The sequence below is a fragment of the Eptatretus burgeri genome, chromosome 5 (assembly GCF_056783735.1).
Source record: "Eptatretus burgeri isolate ZD-2024b chromosome 5, Ebu_testis_v1, whole genome shotgun sequence".
Lineage (NCBI taxonomy): Eukaryota > Metazoa > Chordata > Myxini > Myxiniformes > Myxinidae > Eptatretus > Eptatretus burgeri.
The window spans coordinates 69,460,327-69,474,357 of NC_140965.1; the positions used below are offsets into that span (position 1 = coordinate 69,460,327).

The 14,031-nt window shown below is 51.7% G+C and overlaps 1 protein-coding gene across 5 annotated transcripts in view; it reads left to right on the forward strand.

Annotated features, from left to right (window-relative positions):
- The first annotated feature begins 12,881 nt into the window (after positions 1–12,881).
- The window catches only part of GAPVD1 (GTPase activating protein and VPS9 domains 1), a 174,283-nt gene continuing 173,133 nt past the window's right edge, over positions 12,882–14,031 (forward strand). For 3 of the 5 annotated variants that reach the window (XM_085882329.1, XM_085882331.1, XM_085882333.1), the window contains exon 1: positions 12,882–12,978. The gene's annotated coding sequence lies outside the window, so the exon portion shown is untranslated. The remainder of the gene's footprint in view (positions 12,979–14,031) is intronic. The other 2 variants (XM_085882332.1, XM_085882330.1) reach the window with 2 other exon arrangements.

Below are 14,031 nucleotides of genomic sequence, written 5' to 3' on the forward strand. Positions count from 1 at the left end.
AAGAAAAAAAAAGCAGAATCGAATGTGGGGGTGACTCCTTTTACATCAAGCAACCTTGTGGGGGGGGGGGGGAGTTTGGATCAGAAAGATGGTGGTGGAGTGTCAAGCGAGTGGTGCAAGTGTACATAGCTTCCTGACATCCCATGGGACTGTCCCACTTTCCTTTGCCCATGCTTCCGCTCGCCTCCAGCCCTGGCCTTGCTCCTGCCGTGTGCAGCTGAGTCCAGTGTGACCCGCACTCTTACTGACAATATCTCGATCAGGCAGCTTGGGATACACTCGCGCCCTTACTGCGTTCGCCCCCAGCACGTCAACAGCAGTCCCGAACTGACCAGAATCCTGGCCTTTTCAGCGCCATGCCTGTTGTGGTTTGGAAGGAGCGAACGTCAAGCATCTCTCATTGCTGTGCATCCAACAGGGGCAGTTACAGCCATCAGGCTCTGCAGAATACCTGCTTCATGATGTTCAGATGGAGAAGGGAGCACCCCCTTCTTTGCGCATAAATGCTCCACTGTACAATTCGTATTGGTATTGTGTGAGATGCGTCGTACTTTACTGTGTGACAAATATGAGAAGTGCAGGGAAGGAAGAATGGTGGAAGGCAATTCAGTACTGGTCCAGAGGATCAAATTGTTTCTGGTGAGTGACAGATGGTTGGTGGTAAATAATAAAATAAATAGTGGAGGTCAGTGGAAAAAATGGACCAAATGACAATAAATCAACTTCTGGGTTGAAGGAGGGGTTATTGAATTGAGGTTTGGTGAAGTGGATTGAAGATTCAAAAGCTGGTAGAGAAGGGAAGATCACACCGGGTATCCATAGGCTAACCCCAACACCTTCCCCTACCCCCCAAACTCAGAAGGGGCAAAAGTCTACCTTCAACATGAAATAGCATTCATGTACCCATCGGATTCCTGAGAATGTTCTGTGGGATACCATCACATTACCCCCCCCCCTCCCTGTACTAGACTCATCCAAGTGCATCAACTTTTGTGCACATCTCAGGTGTGGTTCTCTCTAATACGTTTTACCTTGCCATTACCTGAATGTAACAATGTATACATGCCCGGTCTTTGAAATTAATGAAAAGTAATGTGTTGGGTTATTTTACTCTAACGCGTTCACACAAGATATTGCAAATGCAATTCTGTATGTAAACACATACCGGGTGGGTTTGCACATTTTTTTTTCCAGCTATTTACACTTTTGGTTCAATTCCTGGGATGAACACGGAAAAAGAAAAAGAAAGACTAACATTCGCCCTCTTCTGTGCATCAGGTCCACAGCATGATGTTCTTCAGGGTTGCCGGTCAACTGCAACAGTCCCTTGTAATGAAACGGGGGGGGGGGAGTCCAACGGTGGAGTGGCTAGCCATCACAGGGTCAATTCTGCCTCTGATCAAAATGGCCTACTGGCCACATTGCACAGGTGGTTGGCGGTGCATTCATAAAACAAGCAATCCTTGGTGCATGTTGACGACCTTTCAAATGATGGACAGCAGGTTGGTGTGGCCTTTGTTGGTTGTCAGTGACTGTCCATAATGGCACAACAAAGGAGCAAGCAGCATGCTGACACAATAAGTGGCAAATGGTCCTGGTGACTGACAGTCCACAATGACCCAACGGCACCAGTCGTCCAGCCACAACAACACGTGGTCCTTGGTGGGGTGATGGGCAAAGGCATACGTGACATAGGTAAATGGCAAACCAGGCATCGCTGGCCAGCTGCTCAGTGTGCACGTACCTGAGGGAGGTGGTAGTGGTCTCGGCTGATCTGGGAACGGGCTCGGCTCTAACCTAAAGGTTTCCTTTCCTAACCTAACGGCCCTAATCTCATGGGCCTATCCTCATCACAGTCCATGCCCCCCAGTCCCTATCTCTTCCCTAGTCCCTTTTCTCCTATCTGGAATGTCCATCTCTTGGGTTCCCCTCAGTCGGTGCCAAATTCCTAATATAATCCCCGAAGGATTCCTCAGGAAGAAAAAGTGGATCTGTGGGAACTTCAGCGCAAGTTCAAGATAAGTCTGCAGGTCCCACGGCTTCTCCAGGGGAGTGAATCCAGAGGTCGGTGGTTACCTGAGTGGTGGATGGTGCAAAGGGGAAAATACAACACTCCTAACTACTCTGTCCATTATCACATCAACAATTAAACTTCTCTGGGACTTGCAATGTGTCTCTAAACTGTGGTTTTAATAACCGAATTTTCACCCGCCGCTCCGCGCATTGGTGCTTACATGAGTAAGGGCCTTACCCTCTGTTCCTCATCCGTGCCTCCACAATTTCCTGGCTGGGCAGTGTGGCTCCATTGGCAGACTCCAAGGTCTGCCTGCCTGTGTACTCAATCGCACTCTGGCACGCAAAGGCCCCCTTCGAGCTTACCTGCTCCACTCCAAATTATGGGGGGAGCTCTCCCACCTTCCCCCAGTGCCCTCACTGGCACTTGGTGCCCCGGGTCCCTTCTCCATGGGTACCCGGGACCATACACAAATTTAACATGCCTACCATAGCCTCACAGCCTTCCCTGGCTGAAGGCCCTCCAGCACCCAAGGTACCTTCCTCAACCATACTCGCCTCTTGTGAGCCCCACTCCCAGCCCATCACTCATTGCACACCTGCAAAAATAAACGCATTCCAACACATGGCACCAATGTGCCTGTGCCCCCATGATGCATCACTTCTCACGTTTTCCCTCCCTCCAACCTCTCCCAACCTTTTCCCCTCTGATGCAATTGAGGGTTCTGAAGCGTCACTCGTAATTCCCTTTCTCACCACCATCAGGAGCAGCGCAACACGGTACACATGTATGAAGATAATTTGTGTCGCTCCACCTTTGGAATTCCTGGTGAGGAGGGCAAACAGTCATTACAACCTTTGCCTAACGACCTGTAGTCCCTTTGGCAAGTTCAATTGGTTGAGATTGCATAATGACCGAATACATAGACGTCAGACATACGGACGTCAAAATGTGTACGTTGGTGATGACAGATTGACAGGTTAATGGGTCCTTGGTGATGACAGATTGACAGGTTAATGGGTCCGCAATGGGCCATTATTGTTTTGCATGGGACCTTCAAATGACTGATCAAAATATACTGATTTAACATGCTCCACTATGTATGTTAGCAACCACCAATAAATTATAATGATGCTTATTTATAATGCATTTTATAAATAATATTTATTAACCTGTGCTCGTGGAGGAAATTATTTCTCGCGCTGCCATGAGGCACAACTACCCTCATATTGTTGTGGGCCGGGGGTTGGTGGCGAGGAACGGCCGCCAGGTGGAGCAGTAGAGCCGTCTCACACCGAATACCCGGAATTGCAGGTCTTAACCTTCGGACAACTGCAAAGGTCATGGGTCACTTAAGGACCGTGTTCGCCAATTCTCTGACTGCGTGGGGTAGGGTTAATAGCCAAATTTCAATATACCTAAATACCCACGTCAAATTACGAGGCAAGTTACACCTTCAACGGACTCTGTCGAACCGGGTCGCTCTTGCGACCTCGGTCCGGTGTTACCGAGCGGAATTACCAAAGTCCGTTGGTCCAAACAACAACACAGCCCGATCGGCTTACTGGTTCTCAAGCACGAACCGTGCTGGGTCAATAATAGAAAGCACAACAACGAGCTGGTACATTGAACAATTGGGGGTTTATTTATAATGGGGCAGGGGAGCACAAAGAGCAGAGTTAAAACCGAATGAGAAATGCAATTTATATACAAACAAACACTTAGAAATTTCTACTTAAGGACGGGGCCCACACACACACACACACACACACACACACACACACACACACACACACACACACACACACACACACACACACACACACACACACACATGCCCAAAATAAATGGACCCCGTCGGGTCTTTATTGGACCCTCCAGCTGAGGAGGATAGGTCAGCTGGGGAGTCAAGGTCTGGCCGGGTACCTGTCCGCCCCGTGTGGTCACACCAGACTCCAACCCACCACGGTGGGACTCGAACCCACAACCCAAATCCACCGAGCCCACGATCCTGGCTGCTCGACCACCACCACCACGAGGAGCCCCGCAAAAGACCGCAGACTATGACCGCTGACGACTACTCTCATGACGCACACCAAGAGCAATGGCCACGATGACTGCTCTACTCTCTTCTTGACGACCACTCTACTCTTCCCTTTCATTCGGTCCGAGGGATTTCTTCTCCTGGCCACTCGCCTCGTGATTGGACGGTTGCATCGCGCGATTCGCCGGCCGTCCCTCATTGGACAGGTCCACGGTAGGCGGGGCAACTCCCACCCTTCTGGGTGGAGTCCTGATCTGAGGCGATGAGCCTCCTGATTGGATGAAGGCCCGTTGGGAGGAGCTGAGGCGATGATCCTCCTGATTGGAGGAGGTCCGGTGGGAGGAGGGAACCTCTCCTCTGTATGTGACACATTGCACGTGGGCGATGGTGCGAGAAATGAAGGATTGATTGGAGATGTAAAAAAACCTGACTATAAAAGAAACCCGCAGCACACACATTAAATTAACCCATTAGACAGGACGGGACCCTAACTATAAACACATACTTATCGAAATAACTCAACTGTGGGGACTGCTGTCTGTCTGTGTGCAAGAGGCTTCCAAATCCGTAACAATATTTCCCCCCTCTCACCTCATGCTCCTGTGCGCCATGTGGGGCAGTCTTTCCCATGTGCTCCCACATATTGGGTTCAAAAACTCTCCTACTCTACTCTACTCTACTCTACTGAGTGAGCCCTCCACCCTTCCGCGTTTGTGGAGGTGCTCGGTCTTGCCTCCACCTCTGACGCTGGAATGATCGGCATGGACGATCCGGTGGGGGGGGGGGGATGACCGGCTAGTTCGGAGTGCACTAGTTGGAGTCGGCGGTCCGGTGTCAATCTCTACGGGCACACCTACACTTTAATCCCATGCTATGTGACCAAACTGGTCGCAATTATAAATACTAGTCCGTGCCCGTACGTGCATGGTCGTACGTGCAAAAAAAAACAAAAAACTTTCAAACCTTGAGCCAGAAACAAACACACAGGCCGTTCCTTCGCTCTCACATGCCCGTACGTGCGTGGCCCAGAAGTTTGCATATCGCAGTTACGATTATTCGCAATTTAGTTTTAATGGCCAATTATTCAATTAGCGCCAACGTATTTTGCCTTTTCGCAATGTCATCGCAAGGAAAAACACAAAGAGAAGAGAAGAGAAGAGAAAAAAAATAAAAAAACACGTGCAAAATAAAAATAAAAAAAGTGAACGTAGGTCAAGATAAAGTATTTTTTTGAATTTTGAGTATTTCAGCCCCGACACCCTTGGTGATCGAATCTGGAAAAATGCTGCGGTTCAATTTTGTAGTAGTTATTAAACTATATCCATACACCGAATTTGAACGTTCCGCCGTCGACGGTTTCCAAGGTCAAGGTCACTTAACTTATTCCCTGGTTCACCACCTTTCCGCATTCGGAGGGCTGCCATTTGGAAACTATGAGAGATAAAGGAAGGTTATGCTGTCGCAATAACTAGATGTGGATGCAAGGAATAGGCAGGAGTTGGTCCAGTCGCTCTACCCATCATAGAAGGCGCGCTACGTCAGTTACCGTTTGGGTTCTTAAAACGTGGTTTTTCGGCCGCTGCATAGCAACGGGTGGCTGCTTCGCAACGAAACTCAAACGCGCACACTCCCAGCCTATATGGCACCTTTTCGCCAAGTTTCATCGAAATCGGTTTGCTGGTTTGTGCTGTAGAGCCTCACGTTGCAGACACACACACACACACACACACACACACACACACACACACACACACACACACACACACACACACACACACACGGAAAACCCGACAATAACGGATATCTAGCGAATCCCAGCAGTCTTATTCAACACACACACACACACACACACACACACACACACACACACACACACACACACACACACACACACACACACACACACACACACACACACACACACACACACACACACACGATTCTTAATCATTATTAATCATCATGTTCATGCTTATATCTTTCAGACCGTGTTCATTGTTGAAGTTGCAATAAATCGCCAACTGGATTAACAAAGAGAACTACAGTCTTATTTATGAACACGGTGTCATCAACCACACAACACCCCTCGATGAGATCCCCCACCAACAGCACTCCGTACACTCGTCCACAACGACCCATCATTGGACGTCATCAAAACCCATCATCAAAATGGAACGTTTTCTCGGCCCGATCGACACTCGGATATTTCAGACAAACATCGTCCAATTTCTGGTAAACTTCGGGTGTTTGCACCGTTGGTGTAACATGAACCCATATCGCTTTGTGTCAGTACAAAGGACCCGGGATGTATCGACTCGATAGACTTGAGTAAAATCGGAACGTTTTGTCCGTTTGATTTGAATCGTTCCGTGAGGTAACCCCATCGAGGTGGTCATGGCGGCCATTAAAAAAACTTGCTGTTCGCGAAGAGAACTCTATGGTGGCCAGAGTAGCATTACATAATATGCGTCAAGACCGTGATGAAACTGTGCGCAGCTTTGGGGCCCGCCTACGTGGTCAAGCGGGAATATGCAAATTCCTAATCAAATGCCCTAGTTGTGACGCTGAAGTTAACAACACAGAAGCGATCATGCGTGATGTTCTTGCACGAAGAATTGCCGACCCTGAGATCCAGCTTGACCTCCTTGGTGACAAGAAACAGGACATGACCCTGGAGGACGTCTTCCAATTCATTGAGGCTAAAGGATCTGGCAAACGGTCAGCATCTACACTACTGGACACACACTCAGTGGAACCAGCTAGCAGCATATATCAAAAGGTCAAGCAAGTAACCATCAAGGACAGAAACGACCCATGCTCCAACTGTGGCAAAAAAGGGACGCGGGAAGAGCGCCCCAGCCCACGTTCGCAAGACAGAATGTGCGGCATATGGTCACAAATGTGGGCATTGCAATCGCGATAATCACATGGAGAGTGTATGTCGCAGTAGGAACAAACCTAAACGCACGAGTGCCTCTTCTAACAACAATGAAAATGCTGTGTTTGATACCCTATGTACTGTTCACATATCAGCACAACAGTCGAATGAAACTCCTAACATATCTGGGCATGAATGTAATGAGTTTGATAACGTTATTAATTTGGGTCGATCACACTGTGAGCATTCCATCACCCTTGACCACCATGTTTATGACAAACTCTCGAATACATGGATCAGGAAGAGTTCAAAACCGCAACCATTTGTTAATGTGACTGTCAAAATCATGCGCGAAGACTACGCAGCCCTTGGCTTTGACCTTTCCACTCAGACCATGACTGGCCATGTCCCCGCGATGGTAGACACAGCGTGCCAGAGTTGCCTTGCTGGTATAAAGATCATCCACCGCCTTGGCTTGTGCAAATCTGACCTCATCCCAGTAACCATGAGAATGCACACTGCCAACAATGGAGGCATCAATATCCTTGGGGCCACTGTACTCCGCTTGTCAGGCAAAGACAAATGGGGTCAGTAATGTAGTAGATAGTTGAAAAATCGTGCAAATTATGATACAAGCATAAAATTTGGCATTTCTGTTCTGCAGGGCTTTCTGATCAAATCTGCCCAATTTTTCCAAATTTGGATTTTCAAATGGCCAATCAGACAGATTTGATTAGAATCCCCTGGAGAACAAATGTGCCAAATTTGATGCTTGTATCATCATTTGCACGATTCCTCTCAAAAATTGCTCTTATCTGCCCCACTACAGGCCGTTGAAACTAGGCAAATGATCTATGTCACAGATAGCTCTGACAAGCTCTTCCTCAGCAGAGAAGCCTGTGCCGCCCTTGACATCATCCCGGATAGCTTCCCCAAGATTGGTATTAGACCTGACAGTACAGCAGTCGGACGCAACAGCAGTCTTACAGAAAGACCCCACCACAGCGTGCCATTGCCCTCAGCGTCGTCGACCCCCACCACCCCCGACAAAGCTGCCGTTCCCCGCAACTGATGCTAATCGCCTGCATCTACAACAGTACCTCCTTGAATACTATAAGTGAAGCACATTTAACACCTGTGAGCATCAAACATTGCCTCGAATGGATGGCCCGCCCATGAAACTGATGGTGGATCCTAATGCTGAACCAGTGGCACACCACACACCGGTACCAGTCCCACTACACTGGCGGGATGCGGTCAAAGCTGGGCTTGACCACGATGTACAGTTGGGTGTACTTGAGCCAGTCCCCATTGGTGAACCCGTCACCTGGTGCCATAGAATGGTTGTCTGTCCAAAGAAGAATGGCCAGCCATGCTGCACTGTTGATTTCCAGGCCCTCAACGCCCATGCTACAGGGGAAACACATCACACGCCATCACCCTTTCATCAGGCTAGATCGGTTCCGAACGGTAAGAAGAAGACAGTCATTGATGCATGGAACGGATACCATAGCGTGCCCATCTGCAGAGAAGACTGACACCTGACCACCTTCATCACACCCTGGGGTAGATACCGCTACAAAACAGCCCCTCAAGGGTATATTGCGTCTGGCAATGGATATACAAGTCGTTATGAGGAGATCGTGTCTGACATCCCCAATAAAACCAAATGCGTTGATTACGTCTTGCTATGGTCTGACTCGCTGGCAGACAGTTTCTTCCAGGATGTTCAGTGGCTTGACACCTGTGGACAGAATGGAATCACCCTGAACCCTGACAAGTTTGTGTTTGGTGAAGATATAGTGGAATTTGCTGGGTTCGAATTAACTCCCAATAGTGTCCATCCTTGCAGGAAATACCTCCGCGCAATCCTCGATTTCCCAACACCCAAGGACATCACAGATGTACGTTCTTGGTTTGGACTTGTCAATAAAGTGTCATACGCTTTCAGTATGGCTGAGAAGATGTTGCCGTTCCGGCAACTACTTAAACCCAGTACACCGTTTAAGTGGGATGAGCACCTCCAGGATGCATTTGAAGAGTCGAAAACTGTTATCACCAGTGAGATCGAAGAGGGTGTCCCCAGCAATTTGACCCCAGCAAGCCCACGTGCTTCGCTACAGACTGGTCCAAGACTGGCATTGGCTTCTGGCTACTGCAGAAACACTGTACCTGCACCAACATAAAGCCTTTCTGTTGTCACACAGGATGGAAAATGACGCTCGTGGGCAGCAGATTCACCCACCCTGCTGAATCACGTTATGCACCAGTTGAGGGTGAGGCCCTTGCAGTTGCTGATGCCCTAGATAAGGCCAGACACTTTGTTCTGGGATGTGAAGACCTCATAATCGCTGTCGACCACAAACCTCTGCTCAAATTCTTTAATGATCGAAGTCTAGAGGATATCTCGAATGCTCGCCTTAGGAACTAAAATGAAAAGACCTGCGATACAGGTTCCGGATGGCCCCTGTGCCGGGGATTAGACATTGCGCCAAAGACTGCATCTCACACCACCCTACTGGAGAGCCTGTGAAACACCCTCACTGATGATATGGCGGCCATAGATTCCACGCCCATCATCCTGACGCATTCCAAAAACCTCCTGGGTGGCTTCCGTAGATCAGCACCAGAAACCCCCAACGGGTGTGTTCCCACATCTGCTATGCCCTCCCTCGCCTCACTCAGCCTCAAATCTGTAACATGGGACAGGGTTCGAACCACAACAGCCAGTGACAATAACATGCAGAGCCTTGTTGAGCTTATCGAGTTAGGTATCCCTGAATTCCGTCATGAGCTCCCTGGATCCCTACGCGAGTACTTCCAGTTTCGAGATAGTCTACATACAGTTGATGGTGTCATACCCAACAAGGATCGTGTCCTTATACCACCGTCTCTCAGGGACGAGGTGTTAGCCGCTCTGCACACTGCCCATCAAGGGGTCACCTCTATGACTGCGAGAGCAGAGTCCTCAATCTTCTGGCCTGGCATTGCCCCTGCCATTGCGGCCCTTCGTGCTGGGTGCTACCGTTGTAATCGGATTGCACCCTCCAATCCAAGTGCACCACCCACTCCCCCGACACCCCCAGATTATCCATTCCAATGCATGTGTGCCGACGACTTCCACTACAAAGGAGGCAACGACTTGGTGGTGGTTGACCTGTATTCTAACTGTTCGAAAGTTGAGAGAGCCTCACATGGTGCAGGTGGACTCATCGCTTGCCTAAGATGTACCTTTGTCACATTTGGTATTCCTGATGAATTAGCTTCCGGTGGTGGTCCTGAATTCACAGCCAGGGTGGTCCTGAATTCACTGAATCACCCAGGGTCAACCGAAGCCCTCCCGGCCGCCATCGGCTCTTTGATGATGCTCCAACCCCATCTATGGCCAAGTCGTCGCAGGTAACTTGCATATCAGCGCAGCGCCCCCAATATCACCTCCTCAGGTCGGCGGTCCCAAACCCAATACGGTCGCCAAACACCCTGCGCTTCGCCAACCAGCTGCTGCACCCAGACGGTCCGGCCGCAGCACCAGCAAGCCTGCCTGGCACTCTGACTACGACTTGTGATTCTGGCATCGACCATTACTGACCTTGCGTTTGGTTTCTGGTTCAGTTTTTCAATTGGCTTCAAAGCCAGTTACATATACTCTTCATGTTCTCAGTCTTTGTCATGCCGAAAGACACACACACTTGTATTTTCCATGTCAAAGACTTGGGGGGAGATAGAGGATTCTTAATCACGAGCCGAAACCCCGTCACAGATGGATTCCGTTCATTCAACCACCCTCACCAGCTCAACCACACTCGAGGGACATGGACTGGACAGGGCGTGCTTGCCCCCGCCCCCGTCTCTTCATCCCGCCGCCCCCGCCTCTTCATCCCCCCGCCCCCCCTCTTCACTCCTCGCCCCCACCAGTTCATCCCCCCACCTCTTCATCCCCCCGCCTCTTCACTCCTCGCCCCGCCTCTTCATCCCCGCCCCGTTTCTTCAATCCTCGCCCCGTCTCTTCATCCGCCCGCCTCTTCATCCCCCCGCCCCGCCTCTTCACCCCCTGCCCCCGCTTCTTCACTCCTCGCCCCGTCTCTTCATCCGCCCTCCTCTTCATCCCCCGCCCCCGCCTCTTCACCCCCGCCCCTCTTCACTCCCCGCCCCGCCTCTTCATCCCCTGCCCCCGTCTCTTCATCCCCCGCCTCTTCACTCCTCGCCCCGCCTCTTCATCCCCCACCCCCGCCTCTTCACTCCTCGCCCCGTCTCTTCATCCCCCTGCCTCTTCATCCCCGCCTCTTCATCCCCCGCCCCGCCTCTTCATCCCCCGCCTCTTCACTCCTCGCCCCGCCTCTTCATCCCCGCCCCGCCTCTTCACTCATCGCCCGCCTCTTCATCCCCCGCCCCTCTCTTCATCCCCGCCCCGCCCCCGCCTCTTCATCCCCGCCCCGCCTCTTCATCCCCCGCCCCTCTCCTCATCCCCGCCCCGCCTCTTCATCCCCGCCCCCTCCTCTTCATCCCCCGCCCCTCCTCTTCATCCCCCGCCCCTCCTCTTCATCCCCCGCCCCGCCTCTTCATCCCCGCCCCGCCTCTTCATCCCCGCCTCGTCATCCCCCGCCCCGCCTCGTCATCCCCCGCCCCCGCCTCGTCATCCCCGCCCCGCCTCTTCACTCATCGCCCCGCCTCTTCATCCCCGCCCCCTCTCTTCATCCCCCGCCCCCGCCTCTTCATCCCCCGCCCCCTCCTCTTCATCCCCCACCCCGCCTCTTCATCCCCCGCCCCGCCTCTTCATCCCCCGCCCCGCCTCTTCATCCCCGCCCCCGCCTCTTCATCCCCCGCCCCTGCCTCTTCATCCCCGCCCCCGCCTCTTCATCCCCCGCCCCGCCTCGTCATCCCCCGCCCCGCCTCGTCATCCCCGCCCCGCCTCTTCACTCATCGCCCGCCTCTTCATCCCCCGCCCCTCTCCTTCATCCCCGCCCCCGCCTCTTCATCCCCGCCCCCTCTCTTCATCCCCGCCCCCGCCTCTTCATCCCCGCCCCCTCTCCTCATCCCCGCCCCCGCCTCTTCATCCCCCGCCCCCGCCTCTTCATCCCCCGCCCCCTCTCCTCATCCCCGCCCCGCCTCTTCATCCCCCGCCCCCTCCTCTTCATCCCCCTCCTCTTCATCCCCCGCCCCGCCTCGTCATCCCCCGCCCCCGCCTCTTCATCCCCGCCCCCGCCTCTTCATCTCCCGCCCCCGCCTCTTCATCCCCGCCCCCGCCTCTTCATCCCCCGCCCCCGCCTCTTCATCCCCCGCCCCCGTCTCAACGAAAAGTGTTTATTCTGCTTAAGAGTTGAAAGTTGACTCTTGCCACGATGTGCGATGCACTCTTACAGGTACGATTATTATTAATCATGTTCATTCTTATATCTTTCAGACCGTGTTCATTGTTGAAGTTGCAATAAATCGCCAACTGGATTAACAAAGAGAACTAGTCTTATTTAACACATATATACGCACGCACGCACGCCCACACGCACACACGCACACACGCCCACACGCCCACACGCCCGCACGCCCGCACGCCCGCACGCCCGCACGCCCGCACGCACGCACGCACACACGCACACACGCACCTGGAATTATAGATACTTAACACCTGACCGGGTAAGGCCGAGATCAATCTCCATTGCCATCCTCAATCCTTGAAGGGATATTATATTCAGCACTGCAACGCAAACAAAAATTAAAACCGTGCTCAAGAAAGATCGCCCAGCAAAAGCACGAGAACGTTTCCAATAATTATCGATACAATGACGTATTAAATAAGTGACAAAAGCTTGGACAAAACAGACGTTACTCTTTTTTTTTATACATATATAATATTAATAATAAAAAAAACAAACCTCAATGATAACGTCCGTTACTTTGAGGAAAATATCGCGTATTCTCGCCTCGTATGAGTGTCGAATAGATCGCCGTAGATCTGAGATTTAGCGGATCATTATGAAACGGAAGATGAAGCTGCCAACACGATTACTCTCGCGCGGTGCATTTTGGGAGCGTCAGGGGCGCTGAGTAAGTTGACGGCCCGAACTCCCACACACGTTCATGTGCAATGTCTCTGGTTGTGCTGATCCGTGCGTTTTCCTGTTGAAGCACACACGGTTCTCTCTCAACACGTACTTCATTTTATCTCACGTGTTTCTGTGTAAAAAAAAAAAAAATGCCGTGTTACCCCGTGGAGCCTCATCTAGGCCTCCGCTGTTCCCGGTACTGACTGAGTCTGGTTCGGATGTGGGTTTTATGTGTTCATGACACGACAACAGGAAGGGATTGGTGGTGGCGCGATTGTATTGACTTCTTTAATATTTATTTAATGTTCGTATGATCTCTGTTCACGATTTAACCCATTTATTTAATTAAAATCGCTTGGAGCAGATTTGTAAACTGTTGTTCTGTAATAACCGTGAGATTGTTCCATTATTTAAGTACACTGTACCTAATTTATTTATTATTTATTCATTTTAAATAATTTATTAATCGTCAAAAAAATTATTTATTTCTTTTTGAAATACGAAATCCCATCTCACCGTCGCACACCGTCGCACACCGTCGCACACCGTCTCACCCCCGCACACCGTCTCACCCCCGCACACCGTCTCACCCCCGCACACCGTCTCACCCCCGCACACCGTCTCACCCCCGCACACCGTCTCACCCCCGCACACCGTCTCACCCCGCACACCGTCTCACACCGTCTCACACCGTCTCACACCGTCTCACACCGTCTCACACCGTCTCACACCGTCTCACACCGTCTCACACCGTCTCACACCGTCTCACACCGTCTCACACCGTCGCACACCGTCGCACACCGTCGCACACCGTCGCACACCGTCGCACACCGTCTCACCCCCGCACACCGTCTCACCCCCGCACACCGTCTCACCCCCGCACACCGTCTCACCCCCGCACACCGTCTCACCCCGCACACCGTCTCACCCCGCACACCGTCTCACCCCGCACACCGTCTCACACCGTCTCACCCCGCACACCGTCTCACACCGTCTCACCCCGCACACCGTCTCACACCGTCTCACCCCGCACACCGTCTCACCCCCGCACACC